Genomic DNA, 24,138 nt, shown 5'->3' with positions numbered 1-24,138 from the left:
TTTGATGATTCAAAATTTAAATTCTGGCATATAAAACGTGGTGGCTTTTTGAGGCTTGCAAGATTCTTATGAATTTAGATGCATACACCTGGAAACACTTCTATTTCAGTACAGCAAAATTTTAGAGTCCATGCCTATTCTCTGAGCAAGTGATACAGCAACAATCCACCCAGAATATAATTTAATTTCTTGTTGCCAATATTGCTCAGAATTTCATGGAAGAAGCAGCTTGGAAGATGTCAGCAAAGCTCATAGCTCCCTAGTCCTAATGCTGCAAAACATGTTCTAAGACATTGATTGTCTGCCGCTTGTAGATGGGGTAGATTTTGTTTCCTCCATGACTGTAGAAGTAGGGCTCTCTGAAGTATCAGAGCTAGTAATCTCACCATTTCTTTCCCTGCTTGACCAAATCTTAGAGATTATCTTCTTTGACATGAGCAATCCTTTCATCTTACTAGCTGCTAGTTTATCAGCATTTCCTTTTCCACCACCATCGTTGCTGCTGCTTCTGTCACTGCCATGTGATAATTTTAGTGTAGCAAGTTGGCCTTTAAGAGCATCCCATTCTTCTTCTGTATTGGTTGTGGTAGATCTTGAGCTGCCATGAGACCCGTCAGGAAGCGAGTTCCTAGTACACTTTGGAGCATCCAATGTTGCGGTCCCACCAGATGATTTTGTGGCTCTAAGCTGCTCAAAGAAGAGAACTTGCACAACTGCTCTCAAGGGAAGCCTCTCATTCTGCACAGCATGCATGCAGGCTTCTGCTGACAACTTCTTGCAATCCATTAACCGGCATATTCTTTTCCTCTCACTCTTGTTGATTTTGGGGTGTTCCTGCATTGCATAACACAATCAGGCTGAGAAACTTGAACAATTATCTTGCTAGAAATGGACATCAGTGCTGCAAATACTATGAATCAAACAGATCAGCTATGTTCTCTGGTATTGGCCTCATGATACTGCTTTTAGGTAACCTGAGGAAGATAGCAGCATATATGATTGGCTTGAAAAATTTATCCACATGACAGTGCAAGTGTTAAGAGGAGTAAGGAAAAAAATCACCTTTAAATACATGTCAACGGCTCTGTAAAGGCTATCATGAGATGGTCTTGGAAAGCTTGATACCAATTCAGCAATAATGATGAATTTCGAGAGAGGCAAACTGGGATCACGCGCAATCTCAGCAAGGTAGTTATCCACTAATTTTGCTACCTTCAGCTTAGAAGTATCCGACACCTTCCTTGGGCTTCTGATTTCTTGCAATTCATCTCCTCCCATACGAGAATCGGTTTTCTGATAACTCTGCTCAAATGCCACAAACTCTTCAACTAGCCTTTGTACAGTATCAACATCAAACATCACTGTCTCACCAACTGATGCTGGAATCAAAAGATCAGATAGTGTAGCCTCCTCAAGATTCTGCCCTATTCTCCTCATCAGTTCAGATATCTCCAACTCTTCATATTCCAAAACAATTGATGCCTTTAATAACTTGAGCAAGAAACTGCAAGAGACATTGTCCATCTCAACAGGCAGTAGTCGGATGATAGTATCCAACAGTAACCTATATTTCATGTTGTCACTTTTTTGTATCACTCCCTTGTCAAAACCTGGTAACCTTCTTGAGGCATAAGCATTTAAAGCTTCTCCAATTACAGCCCCAGAGACATTGCCTGGGTTATAATTGTTATCATGACTCGCTTATAAAGATCGAGTTGAAGCTCACAAAGGTCTTCCACCCACCAGTCCACTGGAACTGTCTGATGTTTCCTCACACTGTCCCAATGAGAATCATTCCCATTTTCAAAGGAAAGCTTTTTCCTGTTATAGGTATATGGCCAATCCACCTTGGATGTATCCATTGAAGCCTTGGAAGCTATAGAGTCGAGGCAATGACTCACTATTTTAAGTTCTTCAGACCATGGAAGAAGATAGCGAGTAGTTTGAAGAACAATGATTGAGTCTTTCCAACTCTTGAAAATGCTGTAGTTAAGGAAGACTTCAATCTTGTAGATGAGGTTTCCTTTCTCAGAAGTTTCATACATCTCAAGATACTCTGCTGCACATCTGGCTGCAACAACGTTGTATGCGTTGAGGGTGACTGTCATGCCATAACAGAACTTGGCACATGCTTCAAAAGCAGCAGATCCTCCAGGAATGTCATGAATCTGAATTTCACCATTAGTGTCCTCATTTGTGTTCGTAACCAACTTTTGCAATCGGGAACACTTGGATAAAAGAGGAAACTGTAGGCATAAATAAGAAACAAGCTCAAGATCAGCACCCCAGAGAATATTATGAATCAGATTAAATAAACCTGTCTAGAAAATGAGTGTCCTTGATTAACAAACCAATTGCTTGAGATACTCACAACCAGAGTAGTTGACAAGTCAATATAAAATCCAAGCAAGGTATCACGCATTTACTTTCACAACATATGAAATTTATTGCATTGTTTGACCTTATTCCTTTGGAACCCTTAATTCCTTATTCATACGAATTTGGTAAAATATTAACTGCAGGGCATATAGTGATCATGTGGTCAGTAGATTCTTACCTTATGGAGATAAAATTTCACGTCTCCAACACTGATGACTATGTCAGTTGCCAAATCAGTCACATATCTGGAAAAATATACGCTAGCTCATGTTAGTCTTAAACAAAGCAAACAATTCAGGAAGTAGAAGAAATAGGAAACTCTGAAGAGGAAAGGCTGAAAAAAGAGAGCTGATTTACAGAACAGAATGACAACACATATAATTCTTGTTAATGATAATTTCTGATTTTCCAGCATCCATGTAACAGGACTGCCGATAGAATTACCCAAGCGAATATTGTCCGAAAGAATGTTCAAATGACAAAAAACCAAATGTGCCACTCAGCGTTGATCTTGGATCTATCATAGATGATGAACAACGTTTAACATTAAAGTATGAATAAGCATAGTACAAGAACTACACATCAAAGATGAAAATTTCAATGCTGCCTGGAAAATATTCCTGGTGATCTGCGTTAAAAAAAAAAAAAAGGCTATCCAAGACAAAAAACATGAAGTTTTCAATAATACGGTATGGAAGATTGATATTTATGGAAGAGGAACATGTTAAAAATCATCTTTCAGACAAACAAGGCTCAAAGAGATAAATGGGGCATTTTGGGAGGAAATTAACAAGCACGGGCTCAATAAACTCAAAATATAATATGATGATACCTGACATTATCGCCATCAGATTGAAAACAATCAGGCTTAGATCCAAGTTTCATGAACTTCATCCTGCCCCCCTATTGATCCAATTCCTGAATGCTAATCCTTCACTCAAATTCAAGGGAAGACGAGAGATGAATGTTATAGAAGAATGGTATATTTCCTTGTATGACCGAATCTTTTCCCAGAAAACGAGGCCAGAAAGAGAAGCAAGAAGTGGTTTTTCCTCTGTGATTATGAGAATTAGTCCTCCAATAGAATGAGAAGAGATCAAGAGACTGAAAGAAGAGATTTTCATTGAATTGGCAACACAGCCCAAGGAGCACGGCGAAGAGGTTCAAGAAAGGAGACATTGGTCACAGAGACAATCTCGAACATAATGTAAAATTTCTCAAAACCAGAGACACCCCCACTTGCTCAATACTGAGTACTGACACCACCGACCCGCTCACTTATTTATTTATCTCTCTTTCTTCTCATCGTTGATATTCCCAAGCAAAGCAATAGTCTTTCTGGTTCAGAACTCAAATTCCCTGCTCAACATTCTTTTACTATACACCTTTTGAGCGCTCTATCTGTTCCTCCTTCGAACCCAAGCACCTGCGTCACAAGACAGCATATTTTAGAACATCACGCAAACAGTAGACAAAGGGCATAAATTTTGGTTGGAGTCTTGACGACCAAACTTTATTACTCTTCTGTAGGAATAAGGTTCTTGTTCACTTCTCTTGAAGAACATGTGGGAAATAACAGTTTGTCAGACTCGGTAAAGTTGCATGCCAAGCTAATTAATTAGATTCGGAGAAACAGCGAGCAGAGGAATTCCATGGTTGGCAATGAAATGGTGAAGCAGAATGAGGAGATGGGAAGTGAGGAACGAAGCATGGCTAGCAAAAGCAGAGAGGGAGAATATTCGGTGTGGGAATATTTGAGAAACCAAAGTAGATCGGAGGACAAACAGAGAGATACAAGAAGATAAGGGGACAGGACTGAGGCTAAAGAGATATGAAATCTGAAAGCATGTCTGGAATTGCCAAAGTAGAAAGAACCAAACAAGATTGGTCGCGACAAAAACACAAAGCTGAAAGCTCTTACTGTACATGTGACTGTGTCAATATTATACATACACCAACACACAGGCATAAAGATCCCCACGTATCACAAACACTGGCCAAGCGTATAAAAGAGATAATAAGAGGCTTAAAAAGAAAAAGCCAATCAACATCAGAATTTGCCCCCAGAAATAATCAGACTCGCTATACTTACTGGGTTGGGTTTCTTGATATAAGCTACACAACAAAAGCATTCACAAGTTGTTAAACACTTTTAGCTGTGTTCACATATCAAGAGTTTATTTTTCCTTACAGAAAGTAACGTGAATTGTGGCTCTTGCTGGCTATTTGGCATTCTTTGGTCTGCAGGTCGGTACGACCAAGAAAAGTAAAGGCAAAGCAGCCCAATCAAGACGCATTGAAAAGGAATCATAAATCATAAATATGAAATGCAAATCTTTTACATAATCACATGCACTTCAATCTATGAGTACTATAACAACGAGTGGGCCCCGCGGAGCCTGCCTGACTCTCTTCCCATACACAATGCATGCAATGCACATTCATCTGACAAACAATCGCCTTCGCTTCGGTCTACGGAAGTGTGAGTGAAAGAAAAATACCATTTTTTGTTTTTTATTTTGAATAGACCAGCCACGGCTAAGAATTAAGACCCAGTAGTTACAAACTAATCACAAAAAATCCGATCGTAGAATGTTTTTAAGCCTGGAGACAGGAACATTGAAAATCTTAATATTGAAATGTACAAGTCACTTGATGACCAAAGCAATCGATATATTAACTCACGTCTCTAAAAACCTAGTCAATGAATCCGCCAATCGCGGATAAATAGACTTTTAGTCATGCTGATAATACTAATGAGAGGATAAGTCTGATGGTGTTCATTGAATGGCTTCTACAGAGTCACTATAAACGTTTTCCTTTTCAACACATGGTTTGAACCCTTCCAAAATCCCAAAAATCTTATCCCAAAGATAAATAATTTTATAGGATAAGATGACAAAAAAGATTCTTAAGGGTTCGGATGCTATCTGGTCTCATAGTTTAGTAGCCAAATAGTCATTTTCCCTTACTTTAATAAACAATAAGATATGATATATAAACTGAGTTTGTTCTAAAATTTAGCATTGAAAATGAAAACGAAACTTCATTCATATAAAAACCTTAAGTGAGCCGTATTGTTAATTACTTGTAACTAGTTAACTTTTTATAAATTATATATTGATGTTGATTAATTAATTTACATGCTGCGCATATGCCAGTGAGAGGTAGGTAAAATACGTAATAAACAAATATGTAGCTAAGAGTTATTTCTTATCCTAGCCTTAGTCCCTAAATTCAATATGCAATGCTCCAATCTGCTTCTTGCAAAAATCATCAATACTCAATTAAATATGGCACACCTTCGTTTTGTTTCATGATATATTCTCTATCCACATGCATGTGTCACCACCATAATATATATATAATATGCTTCAATTTGTTTGTTATTTTCTTTGCTAAAGAATCTTTTTCCCAGAAAATCAGAATCCCATAAATATTCATTTAACTCTCTACGTGATGCTCGCCTGACACGAATGGTGGTTTATAATTAATACACAAGTATAAAAACGGAATAGATTGGTACTTTCTTTATTTAAAAATATAAGGTATTTTTAATCAAATATCATCGTTCAATAAAGTAGTTACCTACTTTTCAACCAACCATATATTTTTATATTTATTCTTATTAAACACCCTACAATGAATATAAGGTCATAATCAATAGATGCACTTTTGAAAAAAGATAATGATTACACCTTGAAAGACTAAAAATATTTTATATTTTTTAACATCCAACTCCTCCAAAAATGTCTTATATTTTTTAACGAAAAAAAATATATTTATATATACATTGAAAGATTTTATATTAATCAAAAGTTTGAGGGATTCATTATCAATATTCATCCATACACTATTATTTAAATGCAGTTAGGTACTATGCATATTCAAATGGAAGATATGAAGTTGTGCATAGATATAATTAGTTATCATATTGAAATGCAAGATTTTTATGGATTTAAATCCGACAAATGATTCAAATCTAATCCTTCAATAAGTATTTCAATTATAATCATTAAATTTTATCAATACTTAAAAATTATCAAAATATATTTCCTTAAAGTAATTAAGTGCAATCCTTGTGATGAGAACATTTCTCATGACTGTCCCCTCTACAATTCAAAACAACTATTGATCTGATTTATGATTTGATTTGATATGATTTTGAAGGTGATATTTGATATTCTTACAAAATCCCTTACATTCGTTCAATTAAATTAATAGTTATCATTGTGTCATGGGAGACATACACTAATCAAGTGGGTGAATATGTGCCAATCATTGAATTCAAATCTAATTTTTACAAAGTGCATTTTATTTACCATTATTTAGTGTTCTATTACTGAAATTTTATACTAATTCATAAATCACCTTGATCTTTACCTATAAATTGTGTCATTTTTAAATTTCTTAACGAGTTGAATCGGATTCTCGGAGTTTTAATTGTTCAGGCATTAATAGTATGATAAATAAGATTTTTTAATTGTCCGAGCTATATTTAATCTTTATAAATTCTCTTGTCTGATTATAATTTTTATACATAATTTTTGTAAAAATATATCTAATTTCCGTAAACAGTATTTAAAAATATATCACTTATGTGTTAAAAATAAAAGTCAAAGAGTATTTTCACATCGATGTGACAAAAATACTTGACTTAAGTTTAGACAGTAACTTACAATGTATATGTGTAGTATTTGATAGAGGAATTAATAATAAAAAAGTGAAAAATGTCATAATCTTCTAGAAGGGAATATAATGCAGACACAATGAGCATAAATAAAAAAATTTTGCACCCTAAAGCAGGACGACAAGTTGAAAGACGGGGCAATTGGATGACTTCATCACTTGCATTGCTGGTAATTTATGTTTGGAATTTTGACCAATTTCCTCCATTTACATCTTAAGATATTTCTTAAATTTCTGGCTTTAAACTTTAAAGTCTCAACTTTCAGTCTGTTAATTTTCTGTAATTGATTATTTATGAATTATGATCATACAATCGCCAAAAAGCAGCAGAACCAAAAAGAAAAGTTTTTTTTTTCCCAAAGACAGGTTTTTTTAATTATTTTTTTCTTACATATAATGTAATTATCTGTTTATGGTGTATAATCGCCATTTATTTGTCTATAGATTACATCTTATCATAATAAGACTAGCCGTCGGGTGTTTTTGTTCCTTTTTAATCTAATCTTTATTTTGCTAAATACAAAACACCTAATGTTTATTTTTTTATTATTTCTATGGATAAAAAATGTTAAATAGAAAGCATGAATTTGGCTATAAGAGTGAACTATTAGAATTACTTAATTATAAAACTTTATTATTTAATTTTATAGCTCAAAAAACTAAAAAAATAATATAAGAATCGATAAATTATACGTTAGATCTCTTTAATTACTTATTTTGCCTTAAGCCCTAAAATCTCTTGACACGGCCTTATAATTTAGTATATCTAAACTTTAACTTAATGTAATTTAATTTTATAATTTGTCTCTATTAAAATTCAATCTCAGAAGAACTTTAAATCAATGCAATGTAGTCCCATGGTTTTAGCTATTTAAAAAATTAGTCACTAATTAAGTTTTGAGAAATAATTTTAATCCTTACCAAATTTATTTTCTATAATATAAGGACTAACCTTTTAAATAATTAAAATTAAAGAGAATGTATTACAGGGACTATTATGCTGAGACAAAGTTTGGAAATTAGACTGCAATCAATATAAAATTATAAGAAGGAAATGATTAATTTTCTCACAAATATGTGTTATAGTTGTTACTCACTTACATGTTACTTCTTTTATCTCTTCAATAAACTCTCCCTTCCCTATCACTAAAAGAAATTTATGCTACATATTTAACCTTCGCACTTTTTTTTTTTTTTTGGGTTGCCGAAAAGAGAGAATTTTGTACTTATCCTTCGTACTTACTTTTTGAATTTTTTAACAAAGCCATTGAACAGCGACACATCGATTACTTTTTTCACCGAAGAAACAAAAAAGCAGAATATTTGTCATGACAAGGAAAGGATTGCGAAATCTTAAAAGAAAAAAAAAAGGTAAAAACAAAGACAATGGTGAAGGTATATAATATATAATGGGAGGAACATGCAAGGCCATGGATTTATGTGTTCATGTAACCATGTCTGGTCATTTGCTTCGGGAACTCATCTTTGCACCAAATCATGAGTCTTGCTCTTTCAAAAATCTTGTAACTAGCTGCAATTTACATGTCTCACAAAAATTAAAATTAACTGTGACAATACATGAATATAAATTAAATATAGCAACAACATCTTGATAAAAAAATATAGCAGAAACAAAAAAATAATAAAATAAAATAAATTAATATATAAGCCTTTGTATATCCTTTTCTTTAACATTAAGGGCAAGCTAGAACAATTTAAACATAGCTAAGATAGAGCCCACAATCTTCCACAAGTGTATCTTTGTACCACTAGGGTTGTTGGAAAGGATCTATAACATTTTATGTGTGTGTGTGTATTGTAAACGCATCCTTTAACATGGTGATACTTATAGAGAATTATAATTAAAGTTAGAGGTTTTTGTTTTTTCAATGTCTCGTCAGTCTTCTCTTCACCCGAAAAGGACGACAAATGAAAAGCTACTCAATGAATGGATACCTATTTGCGTCTTCTCGTTCTCACACTGCTAATTTGTTGGCGAAAAGGAAAAACCAATAATGCACCTAACTAAGATTATGGCACATGCACAAAATGCATTAATCTATCAACAATTAAAAAAATAGTTACTGATCAAACTTATATATTTAGATGTTAAAGTTTTTTACACATGTATAAAAGAATTTCATGTAATATACAAGAAAGTAAAAATAGGATTAGTCAATGAACTTGTTAAGATAATGATTTAAGAGTCGCTAATCCAATTATTGTTGAACTAAAATTAACCTAGTTATAATTATAGTAATATAATTAATTAATTAAAATATATTTATATAAATCTAAAAAAAGTAATATGTATTTAAATAAAAGAAGCATTAATTTATAAGTAAATGAAACATTTATGTATAAATCACATGTTAATTTTCTTATGTTACGCATTATATTGCAACATAATGGAAGATGGATATTTTGATGTATTTTTTTAGGATTTTATTATTTAAAGTAATGCCTAACATATTGTAATGGAATTTCAAATTTGTATTACGCCTAATTTGAAATACACACACACACACACATTATATCTCACACAAACACACAAATATAAATGTTCCTTAGTTGAAATTTTTTTCTTTAAAGAAGTGAAAAGAAAATGAGAGAATCTAGGACGTGGAGGAAAGAAAATGTATAAAAAGACAGGAAATAAGCCTACCTGAATATTGAAATGTAGTTCGTCGATATCAGGCACATATATATATATGTATGTATGTATGTATATATATATATATATATATATGTACATAGGATATTTGCATTTAGATCCCACCATTTTGTTGGGATGTAATTAAATGGTACGAAACATTGAATTATTTGAAGTAGAAAGCGACAGGTGAGTTTGTTGAATGATTTGGTTTTGACCAAGAAAAAGAACATAACCACATTAGTGTATATGAGACATTGAGACTTGTCAGTGAAAGGTTAATTAGGGAATATATCCCTAACAGTCAGCTGATATGATGGTGACAAAGCAAACTGAACAATAGCTTTCATGTACAGAGCTTAGCTTGGATGCACTTCATCACTATCACTACTCTTCACCGTTCAGTCTAAATCCAATGCGACTCAACGTGCCCCAGAATTAGGCTTTTCTTCGTAAAGAAAGAAGGCATTCAACTTCATCTTCTTCCTCAAAGCCCCATCACGTCATTGTTCCATTTTCTTCTTGGGAAAACACTAAGCCTATATCACCATGTTTCACAGTATGGAGGTGCTTTCATCAAGTCGTGTGCAAATATAAAGAGATAGACTAGTGCTGATTACAATGGAACTCATCTTGAAAAGATTCGTATAAATGTAACTGGTCATCAACTTAGCTTGATGCATCTTTTCCCTAGGTTAGTTTGAGTCATGCATTTAACAAGAATTAAGGATGTTGACGGGGAAAAAATCAAGAATTAAGGATGGGGTGAGATAAACTAGATCTTTGTAGTTACAAGTTGGAGAAATGGTATGCATTAGGGCAATATATATAACCTTGATTTGTGTCACACTACAACACATTATTCGATATCCGCCCATATAATATGTAAATATTTGCAAAATTATCAAATGACAAGATCTGAGGTTAAAGTTCAAAATAATGACTTCCAAAATCAAGTATCTACGTATGTGTATTTTAATGATCTGATATTTATATAAGACATTGACATATGAATTCATTTAATTTAAAAGAGATCCTGTTAAAAAGGCGAAAAAAATTATCCCCCCTATTTTAATTTACAGAAAGTTGGAATGGCTTCAGACTTTAATAGGATTCCAATTCAAGTCTGTGACACAAGAATTTTCATAGAATATTACATGCCCTGGTGTAAAATAAGAGCAAGCAAAAGTACTAATTAAAGAATTCGTACGTCCTGACCCAGCGTAGCTATACTTCATTGTGATATCAAATTTATCAGATTTTCCTCCAACACCCAAAATGAAAAAGAAAGCCCCACATTAACAATTAACAGGAAAAAAAGCAGAATGATTAGGTGGACAAAACATGAAGGTGAACAGTGAGGGGGAACCAGAAAGGTGGGACGGGGACGTACAAAAAGGGGGGAAAAACAGAGAGAGAATATTGAGTAAGAGAAGAGAAGTAAGTTATGGAGTGAAGTTAAGCACCAAACATTTGATTTTGGTTTTTGATTATATGTACACACACATATATGAATGACTTTGGTACTTTCTGAGCACATTCTAGTCCTGTTTATTTATTACTTTTCCAAGCTTTTTTCGCTGGGTCTGCAACACCATTGTCCTTTCCACCCCAAGAGACACCATATTTCTTATCTTTCTGCTGCACAATCTCGTTTTCCCATCATCAATTAGTTATTCTGAATCGGGAAAAACGTTGAGCGGCACATTAGCGAAAGGAAGTTACGGTTGTTGAAAACGTCTTGAGATTTTCGTTTTATATGTTTTTTTTTCACCTTAGTTTCATCAGATCAGAGTGGCGCAGCGGAAGCGTGGTGGGCCCATAACCCACAGGTCCCAGGATCGAAACCTGGCTCTGATATAGAGTGGCTTTCGATATTTTAATTTTTCTCACCGTCCGATATTGCCCCCATCCAACGGTACTCGTTTTGACACATCTCACAATCCTTTATCCCTTTTCAAACGGTGTTGGGCCGAGACGTCACTCCAAATTCGCATTGGGTTCCCTTTTTTTGTTTTTGTTTTGGCAACAGTCATTGGGTATTTGGGTTCCTCATTCTGAATATAAGCGAGGGCTTTTTAAAAAAACAGAAAGAAAAGGAAAATTAAAAAATGGGCATTTTACTATTTTAGTTTCAAAACAAAGTGAATTTTCATTTTAAATGAATATATCTGGACATAAAAATTTAACTAAGTATAAATTAATGTTCAAATGATCTTTTATTTGTTATTTATTGTGCATTGCGTTCCTTTTCGCCCCTCTGAACTATTAATATTTTAGGTTGGCTAAAAATAAAATGATACTTTACTCATTTATATTGTTCAACTAAAAGATTATTTGTAGAGGAAAATTTAAAATATTTATTTCATTTAAATTCAGATTTTCTTCTTAGATTGATAAATAAACACAGAATGACAGAAAGTCTAAAGTTTATAGTGTCTATTTATTTCATGTATCTTGAGTGATTAAGTCTCTAAATATTTAGAAAGAGGCTTATTTACTTGGGAATTTCAAAGTTGTTTTTAACGTAGAACTCAAGCATATAACACTTCTTCGTGTAAAGTTGCAAAGATTATAACCATAATTTAAAATAAACTTATGATTGAAATAAATTATTAAATATAATTTTGAATAATCACCATTAATTAAGTAATTGATTAATAATGATGATGATAGAATAAGTACTTTATATGAAAATTTTATGTATGCTTCTTTAATTAGATGATACAAACGAGACCTTTAGATATTAGGTGCAATACATATTTCATAACAGGCAAGGTGAAATGCAGAATTGTAGAGAAATATTAAATATACACATCAACCCGAAATTGGATGATATGTACAGTGACCTGGCAACTAATAAATAATAATTGAGTCATTTTGTGGGATGTAACATCCATGATTTCATGTTATGATAGAATCTTTAAGATTGTTACTTGGTTCCTTTTCCTTAGTTGCGGGGGGCAAATAAAGAAAAATATTAATTAATTCAATGCAAACGGTATGTTTCTTTTTTATGAACTCATATAATATAATTTTTGGAGACAAATTCTATTTTATCATACAAAACATTCATTTTCTTATTATTTACAAGTATTTTTATATTAAAAACAATTTTATTCTTAATATGCTCAAAAAGGTTATGGTTGATGGCTTAGTTAAAAATAATATAATAAAGATGATTAAAGATCTAATTTGTACAAATCGACAGGTACAGATACAACATACTTACAGAAAAGAAAATACTTGTATTGATTGGTTAGCTAATGTTAGTCTTTTACAGAATTTTAATTTAAAAGAATTTATTTTTTCTCCTGCTAGTTTAGTTTATTCTTTGTATAGGGATAAAAGGGGTGTCATTGTCCTGCATGAAATTTTAGTATAATTCTGCTGGGATTTTGGCCCTCTTTGCTTATGAAAAAAAAAAAAGGATAATTAGAAGCAATCCTATTAGAGAGGTATGCTATTTTCTTTTTATTTAAAAATTATTTCTTATTTGACTTTTGTTAACATTATTCAATTTTATATAAGGATCAAACAATTCCTGATTAATGCTCCATATAAGTGATGTAATGGGGGACACCTGTGTTACTAAATGTAAGTAACGGAGGTAGTGGAATGAATATCTCAAACTTAAAGAAGCGAGCCAGATACTCAGCCTGAGCATGCAGGAATAATTGTCTGGCAATCTGAGACTTCTGACAACATCCTCGTCTTGTTCATCTTCATTTTCATATTCATTGTTGAGGAGAATTATATCAGCAGCAGAGTCATCTTGTTCTTCACTTTTCCGTGCCACTCTCATATCGTTCACTAAACCTGCAGGATCCTCATAGTTGTCATCATCGAGCTCTTGGTTTGAGCAATCATCATCATGAGCTTCATACTCTCTGAAAGGTAGAGCTCACTGAGTCAAGTTGTTCATCCCAAAAGTCTCCAAACTCTTGGCTTTTCACTCGCACAATATTATCGATCTATTTCTGCAACACCATTTCTAACTCCATCCATCTGCAAAATTGATTCTATTACATTCATGAGGCTTCTCTGATCTTCTTCTGGAAGGTTTCCCTGAAAAAATAGGTCTTCCTCTAGCTAGTTATTCAACATCAGAACCAAACTGTGAACAAATCATTATCCTTACACTCGTAGCCTTGGCTGCAACACTATAGATGAGAAGATTTTCTGAAGTTATTTTTTACAATCATAATTGTTTTCAAAGATCAAAGTTACAACTTACTATTATATTTTTCTGGACTTGTTATTTAAATTAAAAACGTTATTACCAAAATCATCAATTTTTTATGGCAAGTTTTGCAAAACTTGACGGTAATGTATTTTCGAAAATGATTATTTATTAATTAATTTGAAGGGTGAGATGTAATTTTGGTCAAGAGTTCCTTGTTATTCGTGACTTGTAAGTCAGTAAATGTAATGATTAAGTGTCATAACATCATTTAGCACAGAATCTCTAGTTACGGTCTAAGGTTAAGACAAATTGAATCATGAGGTTAAATCTTTACAATAATGATAAACACAATAGATCATTTTTGTCAGTGAAACGCACTAAAGTACGCTAAATATGTTAATTTCTCATCAAATACTGAAAATAAAGGGGCAAATAAAAATAATAATAATAGCTCATCAAAATATATATAAATGACAATCAAGCATCTTAAAATATTATAATTTATCTAAAGTCTGAGTATTTTTTTGATATTAATAATTTTAAATTCAATGACTAAATTATTCTTTGTTTAAATTAAAAATAATGGATCTAGCTTCATTTTTTTAGTAATAACTTTTGTTTAAACGATCACATTTTTATTTTGTAAATCATAAAAGTTAAATAAAAAATACAATTTCTCATGTAAAATTTATGTTATAATTCATAAAAATAAGTTATAAAAATAATTAATTTCAATCACAATTTTTGTTAAAATAATCACAATTTTAATTTCTTAGAATTACAAAAATTAAATAATAAATTACAGCTTTTTATAAAATTTTTATTATTATTGAAGTTCAAGTTATGAAAATAACTAATAATAATTTTTATTTAAACAATCACAACTTTTATTATGTAAATCGTAAAAATTGAACAAAAAATTACAACTTCTCATATGAAATTTTTTTTATCATTGAAGTCTAAGTTCTAAAAATAATTAATTATAACTTTTATTTAAATAATTATAATTTTTATTCTATAAATTGTAAAAATTGAATATGAAATTACAACTTCTCACGTAAACTCTTTATTTATTTTTTGTTTTAAACAAGAGGCAATTTGGGCATTTGACTTACAATTATTAATTAAGAAAGGTACCTAGGTTTTTAGAAAAATTATAACATTTTAAGAGACTTAATTATTTTATATATTTTAATATGATCTTATTATCATTTCCCATAAGTAAAACCCTCCCAAATCCCAATAACAGAGATAATTCTTTTTCATTTACAGAACCCTTTCAAAACAAAAAAAAAACAAAAGAAAAATCCTCGCAAATTCATTTTCACGGATTTCATTCCTTGTTTGGACTGGCGCTGGTCAAAGAAATACATGCATTCACATTAGTCCCATCAAACGAGCTTGCTTAGGCGGCATGGATCAGCCCTTACATTAGGGAAATTTCGTTAATCTGGTTAGTTGATAGAAAGCCCATATTCTTTGAATTTTGGAGGTATGGACAAGAATCTTACATTAATGTTTGCAAGGATTTCAACATTGTCTGGTTCTGCCATTTTTCAAAACTTTTCTTTACTTTTTTCCTTCCTTGGGTAATTGTAGGGTAGGGATGACAATCTACGTTTGATAAATTGTGAGTTTTTTTCACCTTAACTTGACATCTACCCAATAGGGCACCATCAAAATTGACTCTTTTGTGTGTTTTCCAGACGAAATTGGATGATATTTCTTCAGTTTAGTTGCAAGACATTAAAACTGCTCAAAGTGCACGCTTGCTTGCTAGATTTTGCTCGAGCTACTTAGCTGTCGTTTGATTATTAAAATAAAATGAATTGAAAAAATTAAAATATAAATAAATTAAATCATATTTTATGCTTTTGATCCTCTCTTTGCCGTTAGGAGTTGGTAGAGGATGAGAGAAGATTTTAACTCTTTATACTGACCGTTTAATGTTTTAATATGATATTTCCAATTAATCATTCAAAACAAATTGACTCTTTAGATTTCAGGTTCAAGGTAAAGTGAGGACAAGTCTTGTTCTGAATTCACCTCTTATACTTCCCTTGTAGATTTACAACATTATCGATGATGAGATTTGAGCGTCTAATTAAAAAGGATTGTTTTCAAAATGAATCTTTTATTTATATATGAACTATTATTGGATTTTTTTTTATCCATAGACGTCCGAGTTGGTTTAAAAGAAATTTATTGAGAGGTAAATGTAATAATAAAAATTTTAGTCTTTTAAATTTATTTTAATTATTGATTTGGTTTCTATTCAAGTTTAATTTTTAACAATTTAATTTCTTAAAATTGCCTCAATTTTGGATTTGCAAGGTAATACTATTAAAATCTATCAATACGAATAGTATAATATTAACGGTAGTTATATAAATTAATGAAAAAAAATGTAATTATCTAGTCAAGGAGAAACAGGACTTAGAAATGCTCTAAGACAAAAGAACAAAATGTAATAAAATGAATTGCTCTAATTTATTCTCACTTGGTTGCATATACATAGTACTTGTCAAATGTTTGACATATTTTGCACATTTGATTAACTTAAGAATCTATTTTAGTTTTAAAACTTTAAGGACTAATGTGATAATTTAAGAAAATCAATAAAAATTTAATATAAGGAATCATATTGATAACTTAGATAAATTTAAAAGATTAAAAGTTTTAATATTCTTAAAAAAATTTGGTTTTCAATGTTAGATGAGGTGGGATGGCTACGTACAATCATATGAATATTTTTTTTAAAAAAAATATGGTTCCTCACGAGTTCCATTAGCATATTGGAATTGTCGATTATGTGTCAACATAGAAACTGAAAAAAGAAAAGCCCCGCGAAGAAATTAACAAGAGGGAAAGCAAGATTAGGTAGGGGAAGCATGAAGGTGAAGGGGGATGAAAGATTGAGAGAGAAGAGAAGTGAAGGAGTTAAGGAAAGCATCCAACATTTGATTTTTGATTACATTTAGGAATCGCTTTAGCACTTTGCTTAGCACACCCTATGGGCTATGCCTATTCTCACCCCAAAGATTCGCCACATTCCTCCTCTCTTTATTTCAGTCTCTCCCACTTTTTTACTCTTCATTTTTTTTTTATTTTTTAAATTCTTATCCTTCATTAATTTTATTATTTAAAATAATTATTTAATAAAATAATTTGCGATGAGAATTTAAAAAAGTAAGTGAATGGAGGAAAAAAAATTAAAAAATTTAAAAGAGTAAGTGAATGGAGAAAAAAAAATTGGAGAGACCCTCCTCCTTTTTTTTTTTTTTGTTTGCTGTCCTTCTTCTCTTCTCTCTCACTCCCACTTACGTCAGCAATCCGGGGTTCTGCACCCGGACCATTTATTGCCCAAAACGTTAGCACAAAAAATGTTGAGGATGACATTTCCTGATCCTGAACAGTATCACGTGTTATTAGTATATATTCTCTCCATTTAAAATATAAAATATTTAAAAAAATTAAAAGTTAAAAAAATATAAAGTATTTTTAATATTTTAAAATATAATTATTATCTTTTTAAAAATATCTTTATTAATAATAAATTTATATTTATTATAAAGTATTTAATAAAGATAAATATAAAAATATAAGGTTAATTTAAAACTAAATAACTAATTTATTGAGGAAAAAAATTTAATTAAAAATATTTTATATTTATTGTCACATTTCATACTAATTAAAGAGAGAGGGCGCTCCATTTTTTTTCATTTTTTCTATTTTCACCATTTAAATTATGTTATTAAATATATTTTTTAAATAATAAAATTAATAAATGATGAAAATAAAAAAGTAAAAAAAAATAGAGAAAAAAAAAGTAAAGAGACTCCACTCCCGTCCAGAAAACATGGTGGCCACGACTAAGAACCCGCAAGTTTCAGGATCCAAGCTTGATTGATTCTGATATAGCGTAGCTTCCAGTTTTTTTTTTTTAAAAAAAAACCGTTCCATTTCATTCATCATCCAACGGTGTTGGGGTTGACACATCACACCTGCTATTTATCCCTCTTCATACCATATCCGGCTGACACGTCACATTTACATATGCATTAAGAGTATAAAAAATAGGTGTTTTAGTTATTCTTCTTTATTAACATTGCTGTTTGAGAAAACTTAATCATTTATGTTGTTAAACTGAAATATTTATTTGTGGAGGCCTAAAAAATATTCTTGTGATTAGAAAAATTCTCGTTTTTTTTTTCTATAAGGCGGGAAAGAAATTCTTGTTATTCTCTTATATTATGGGAGCCAGTTTATTTAAGATTAAAAAATAATTTATTTTTAAATAATTTAAAATTTTTATAAGAAGAGATTTATTTTATTAATATTTTTTAAAAAAATATTATTTTATGTTTTTTGTTATAATAAAAAAGCGATTGCTAGTTAATTATTTTTAAATTCTGTGATATCTTCTTTGATTTTTATTTTATAAAAATAATTTATTAACATTATTTTAAAATTTTATAATATCTTTAGATATCCTGTCTTTTTAAAATATTTTTTTTTCATCCACTGCATTAGATTATTTTTAGAAGTTATTCAAAATAACTTCTAAAAATAATCAAAAATTTACTTTTCTTTAATTCTTATCATTTTTTAAAGTTCAAACAAACATAAAAAAATAAAAAAATATATTTTTTTAAAAAATAAGTAACTTTTTGATAAAATAAATTAAAATAAATAAGTCCTAAATTACTAAAGTTTACTAGACATATATATTTTCATGTATACTTAGTCTACATTTTTACTCTCTAAATATTTAGAAATAGCCATGCAGAAGTTTTAATATTTTTTTAAAGTAAAATTCATAAAATTATAATCATCAGAAAAATTATTATAAAATAAATTATCGAATAATTAATTAAAAATGAGAAAAAACAAAAGAAGCATTTTATATGCCCAATTTACTGCATGTTTCCTTGATCCTTTGGTGATACAAAGGATATGCCTTGGATTGGACATTAGGTACGATACAGTATTTTCAGAAATATCGATTAGATACGTCAATTCAAAACAGGACAACACGTGCTGGCCAGGCAATTAATAAAATAAATAATACTTCTTTCATCTTAAGTAATTTTAAAATTTTTTATTAAATATATTAAATTCAATATTATTTTTTTTTATAATTAATATTCATCCATTCTCTTCTTAATATATTAAATGATAAATATTTTTAAAAATTTATAATATTTTTATTTTAAAAAAATAAAATTATTAAGTGTATTTAATAAAATTTAATAATATATAAAATTTTATTTTAAAATGTCTTACAATGTGAGATGGAGGGAGTAATATATTCCTCTCAGTCCAAAATATAAGTATTTTTTAAATTAATTTTAATTCAAAATATAAGCTATATAGTATATGTAAAAAATATTATATGATTTTATCCCTTGTATTTATTAATATAGATATTTGTATAAATATATTTCTCACTTATCATAGAATGTATTGGTAACTAAGATTAACGAGACAAGAAAAAATAATATATTTTTATAGAAATGAAATATTTATTTATATGCAAAATTATTTTTAAAAATTACTCCCCCATCCCTATATATAAGAGATTTTTTAAATTTTTTATTCTTATCTCTAAATGTAAGATGTTGTTAGCATATTTTTTAATAAATGGACTATTATATCTTTATTACATTAAAAAGAAAAAAAGATAAATACTCATAAATTTACTTTTACTTTAGAAAAATAAATTTATTTTTATTTATAATAAGTAGAGTAAAACTAGAATATTGCTATGATTTTATGTAAATAAATAATTTTTGGCACTTAATTTTATTTTGACAAGGGGGAAGTAATGTACATTTCTCACACACTTGAAAAAAAAAATAACCAAGATTGAAGGTGTATGGAAGAACTCACTGTCATTAATTGAGAGAAAATTAAAGAAAAACTCTCCTAAAATGAAGAATTAAAATCTTTCAACAATACTAAATAGGGACTTTTAATTTGCACATATAGTCTATATTATAAGATCAAATACAAAAAATAGTTTATCCTTTCTTAAATTTAAAAATAATCTTTTTAATATTTAGTTGATACATAATTTAAAAAGCTGTCCTTTTAAAATTATAACACTCTACTTTTTGTAAATACCACAACAAACTCAAAACACGAAAAATCAAGCAAATGAGAGAGACAAATGAGAGCTACAGTCACAATAGGAGAAACAAGTAGATCAAACTCAAAGATGAAAGAAAGCAAAGCAATGTGAGCGAGCCACAATCACAACAGCGAGAGACATTAACGATACTCGACGGAACAGAGCACACTGGCATGGAGATAAATTTATAGAAATTTTCATATTACAAATATGCGATACTATATCATTAATATATGGATGATGTATATCAATGATAGACAAGTTTATATTTCATTATTTGATTATGTTGACCTGTAATAATATATTAGTGATATGCTACTGCACATCACTCATAAACACAAAAACAATCTAATCATTTGCCCGAAATAGATCAAACTATGTTCGTAAAAAATTTTAGACACCTTAACTTATCACATAAAATCAAAAACTTAAAATAATAAAATAAAAAATATGAACAATGAGAGAATAATATATGTTTTTTTGTGAGAAATTCAAACAAATTTCATGATGAATGACAACAAATTATAGATTATGAATAAATGATTTATTGATTCAGTGAAGATATTGCCCACATAAATGAAGATCATGAAAATTCGATGATAAATAATACTCTTCAACTTTCAAAAAACAAAATACATGACAACTTTAATTCAAATCTTGAACTACGTGATGTTGAATGTAGAATCTGATAATGAAGTTTAGTCTTTAATGTCAAATCTTGGTTTCATAATATACCTAAGAAAAATAGAGAGAGAAAGAAAAGAAAAGCATTGGCATATAAAACTTCGCTTCTTTATGATGAAAGAACTATTGTGAATGCACGATTTAGTCAGTTAAAAATTAGTTATAAAAAATTTATTGTGTTTTAATAATATATTTATTTTGAAAAAAAATTACATTTAATTAATTTTATGAATGAGTCATATTTTAAAATATTTAAATATCTTGTTTATCATTATAGTAACTGCATTTTTTGAAGCCGTTGAACTAATTTATTTCTCAGCGTATTATGAGTTTGTAAGGTAATTATTCACTTGGCGCGAAACAGATTAAACAAACAATGAGCCAAATTAAAATGTCACGTTCATTTCAGGATAAGCGAGCCAACACATGCAAGTATTTAACCCTTTTGTTTTATTCTAGCCTAAACAGTTGTGCGTTGTGAGGAATATTCTGCTTAACAATGCTTATTATTATTTTTTTTTTACCAACAATAATACTTATTAATTAATTAGCATAAATTTTTAAATTTTGAGCATGCTAGTCTAAAAGGCTGACTAAGCTTGAAACCAGCACTGTCATCCACAAATAAAAAGTAATGGAAGAGCTGTTTCTTTTGAAACCATTAGCATAACGACAATAACTTGAGATAATTAAACTTTCTTCTTGTTTTTTCCCCCACTTTCACTGTTTTAAATTGCCAATTAGTGTTTATTATTAGAGGCATTGTTCAATTAGTAAGAAAAAGTTGCATTATCTTAATTATATGTTTTGGGTTTGAGTCCTCAAAATATATCAGCGTTGATAATAAAGCTTCTGAACAAAAGGATTCCATTTCAACTCCATTCAATGGGAATCTAACCAGATGTTTCATGCACCAAAAAAAAAAAACGAAAGAAAAAAATAACAATTGCTTATAACACCATTAATTAATTAAGAATGTTCATGGTCAATGATTGAGGTTGCTTTATCTTGATGAAATTTCAGGCACGCAGCTCGCAGCTTGAACAACATTGACATGAAAGACCGAATTTTTTTTTTTGAAAAAAAAAGCTTAATCATTCTACCAAAAGAAGTAGTTAATCATAATTGAAGAATATTCATTTTTTATTAAGAAGAATATTCAAATTCTGGCCGCAGATGTAAATGTTTATTTTCACGTTCGCCATTCATAAAATGTTGTTTTCGACTCATTTGCATTAGCATCTGTTTAACGTTGCTCTTTTATGTGATTGGGCAAAAAAATAACAATCAATTTAATAATGTATTAACTCAGTCGTTCATAACTTCTTTGGAATGAATAATTTTTAAATTTTAATAAATACACCTTCCGTTCAAAAATGTAAGGCATTTTTTTAAAAGTTAGATATTAAAAAATGTAAGATATTTTTATTAGTCTTTTGAGATATAATAATTATTTTTTTTAAGTGTTCCCATTGATAAATAATTTTATATTTATTGTAAGTTATTTAATAAAGATAACTATAAAAAAATAAAATTAGTTTAAAAATAAATAATTATTTTATTAAAGAGTGAGATTAATAGAGGAAATACAAATTTGAATCAATAAAAAGATATTCGCGATGGATAAGCGTGAATTAAATTTTAATATTTATATAATTTTTAATAAGAACTAAGTGAATATTACGGCTGGGAAAGCTGGACCTCGAACTATGTGATCAATTTGACTCAATTTGAAAAACTGGATGGTATTTAAAAAACTTAATGATTATATATATATATATATATATATGCATGCATGTATATCTACTTAATTAATTAATTATTAATTATATAGATTATTAAAAATTTAACCAATATGTTTATATAAATTATTAAAAAAAAACACTGCACGATGTAAATATAGGGTCCATTTGTACAGTTAGCGTCGATCTAGTTTAACGTCAAAAGTATAAAACAAAAATAAGTGAACGACCCTTTCAAGTGACAACAGAGAAAGTACTAAACCAGTGAGACGATAAATAAGTGACCTGTGACTGTGACCTCATGCATCACTTTTTATATAAATTACATGCATGACCTTGGATTCCTTTACATCTATTTTTTTATTCCTAAAGTATTTATATATTGCATGCGTTTAAATTGATTATAATAACAATAAAATCAAAATAAGAACTCCAAGTTTGCAGTATTAAATGAAAAAACTTCAAAATTTTATAAAGATTATAGTTAAATCAATTTCAAAATTAATAACTTATGAAGCGAGCGATTTCGAACGTAATTTTCTGGGGACAATATTATAGTGTTGGTATTATAAAGGTTGTCGTAAATTGCAATAATGCATTGAGAATCCATGGCCGTCGGTAGAATCTGACAACCGCAGACATTACATGCAGGTTTCCTTTGTTTTTCCCCCCTTATCAGATGTGCTCATTTGCATTTGTTTCCAAAAATAAAAAATAAAAAATAAAAAGCAATTTGTGTCTCAACTTAATGCGCGTGAAAGGTTTTTAAATTTGAAACTACGTGTCTTGTCCACAAGCACGCGACGAGGGATTCGATGGTTACGTTTAATCAAAAGTTGAAACGTTGTTACCCAAAGAAAGAAAAATGGTGGGATATGCATGTTAGCATAATAGCATTTGAAGTGTGATTTAAATGGAAACATCGTACGTAGCCATGCCTTAAATTATTAGATGACGTGTAGTAACCTCTGATTAATGATACTTAACCCTTGTCCCTAAATCACCGCCCATTTCACTAACCTCGATCTCAACAAAGCATAAACCTCATGACACGCTTCAACCTTGAGACAGCCAGAAGCTTGTTAAAATTGAAATTCGGGAATGTCACGCGCCGCACGTTTTCTTGGTTCCACGTCATTGCTAGCCTGGCTACCCAGAAGTAACTACGTACTGACTCAGCTAAAGATGTACTCCTGCGTATTACATATTTTTCAGATTAAAAAAAAAGCAAAATTATAACATCTGAAGCGAAATAAAAAAAGATTTTGTGCATGTGACATGTACCATGCTTCTAATTCCTAAAGAAAGAATAGTAATAAAATATATGCAATGCTGAGTTACGATAACAACATGCTTATAATAAATATTAAATATCGCGATTTAGCATTATAGGATTTTTTTTTTAATTTTAAGGGCAAGCATTATGCTTGATGAGCCAGCGATCGAATCTACAATCTAATGCAGAGAGGCACGACACAGTACCACTAGATCCAAAAGTCTTTGGTTAGCATTATAGGGATTTTAATTCCACTAGATCAAGCCAAACATTTCTGAACATCAGCTGAAAAATTGAGAACCTGTTCAAATATCACATACCAAACATTTCTAAACATTACCTGGAAAATTAAGAACCCGTTCAAATATCACATGTGTATCTTATAAACATGATAAC

At 30.0% G+C, this 24,138-nt stretch overlaps 1 pseudogene; it reads right to left on the bottom strand.

The window, feature by feature from the left end:
* Positions 1–3,902, bottom strand: LOC129310658 (BTB/POZ domain-containing protein NPY5-like; annotated as a pseudogene).
* Positions 3,903–24,138: the final 20,236 nt, after the last annotated feature.

Source organism: Prosopis cineraria, unplaced genomic scaffold, assembly GCF_029017545.1.
Source record: "Prosopis cineraria cultivar Desert tree isolate PC_DT_omini unplaced genomic scaffold, ASM2901754v1 PC5, whole genome shotgun sequence".
NCBI lineage: Eukaryota > Viridiplantae > Streptophyta > Magnoliopsida > Fabales > Fabaceae > Prosopis > Prosopis cineraria.
The sequence above is the reverse complement of the archived record's forward strand: the minus strand, read 5'-3'. Positions and strand labels throughout refer to the sequence as shown.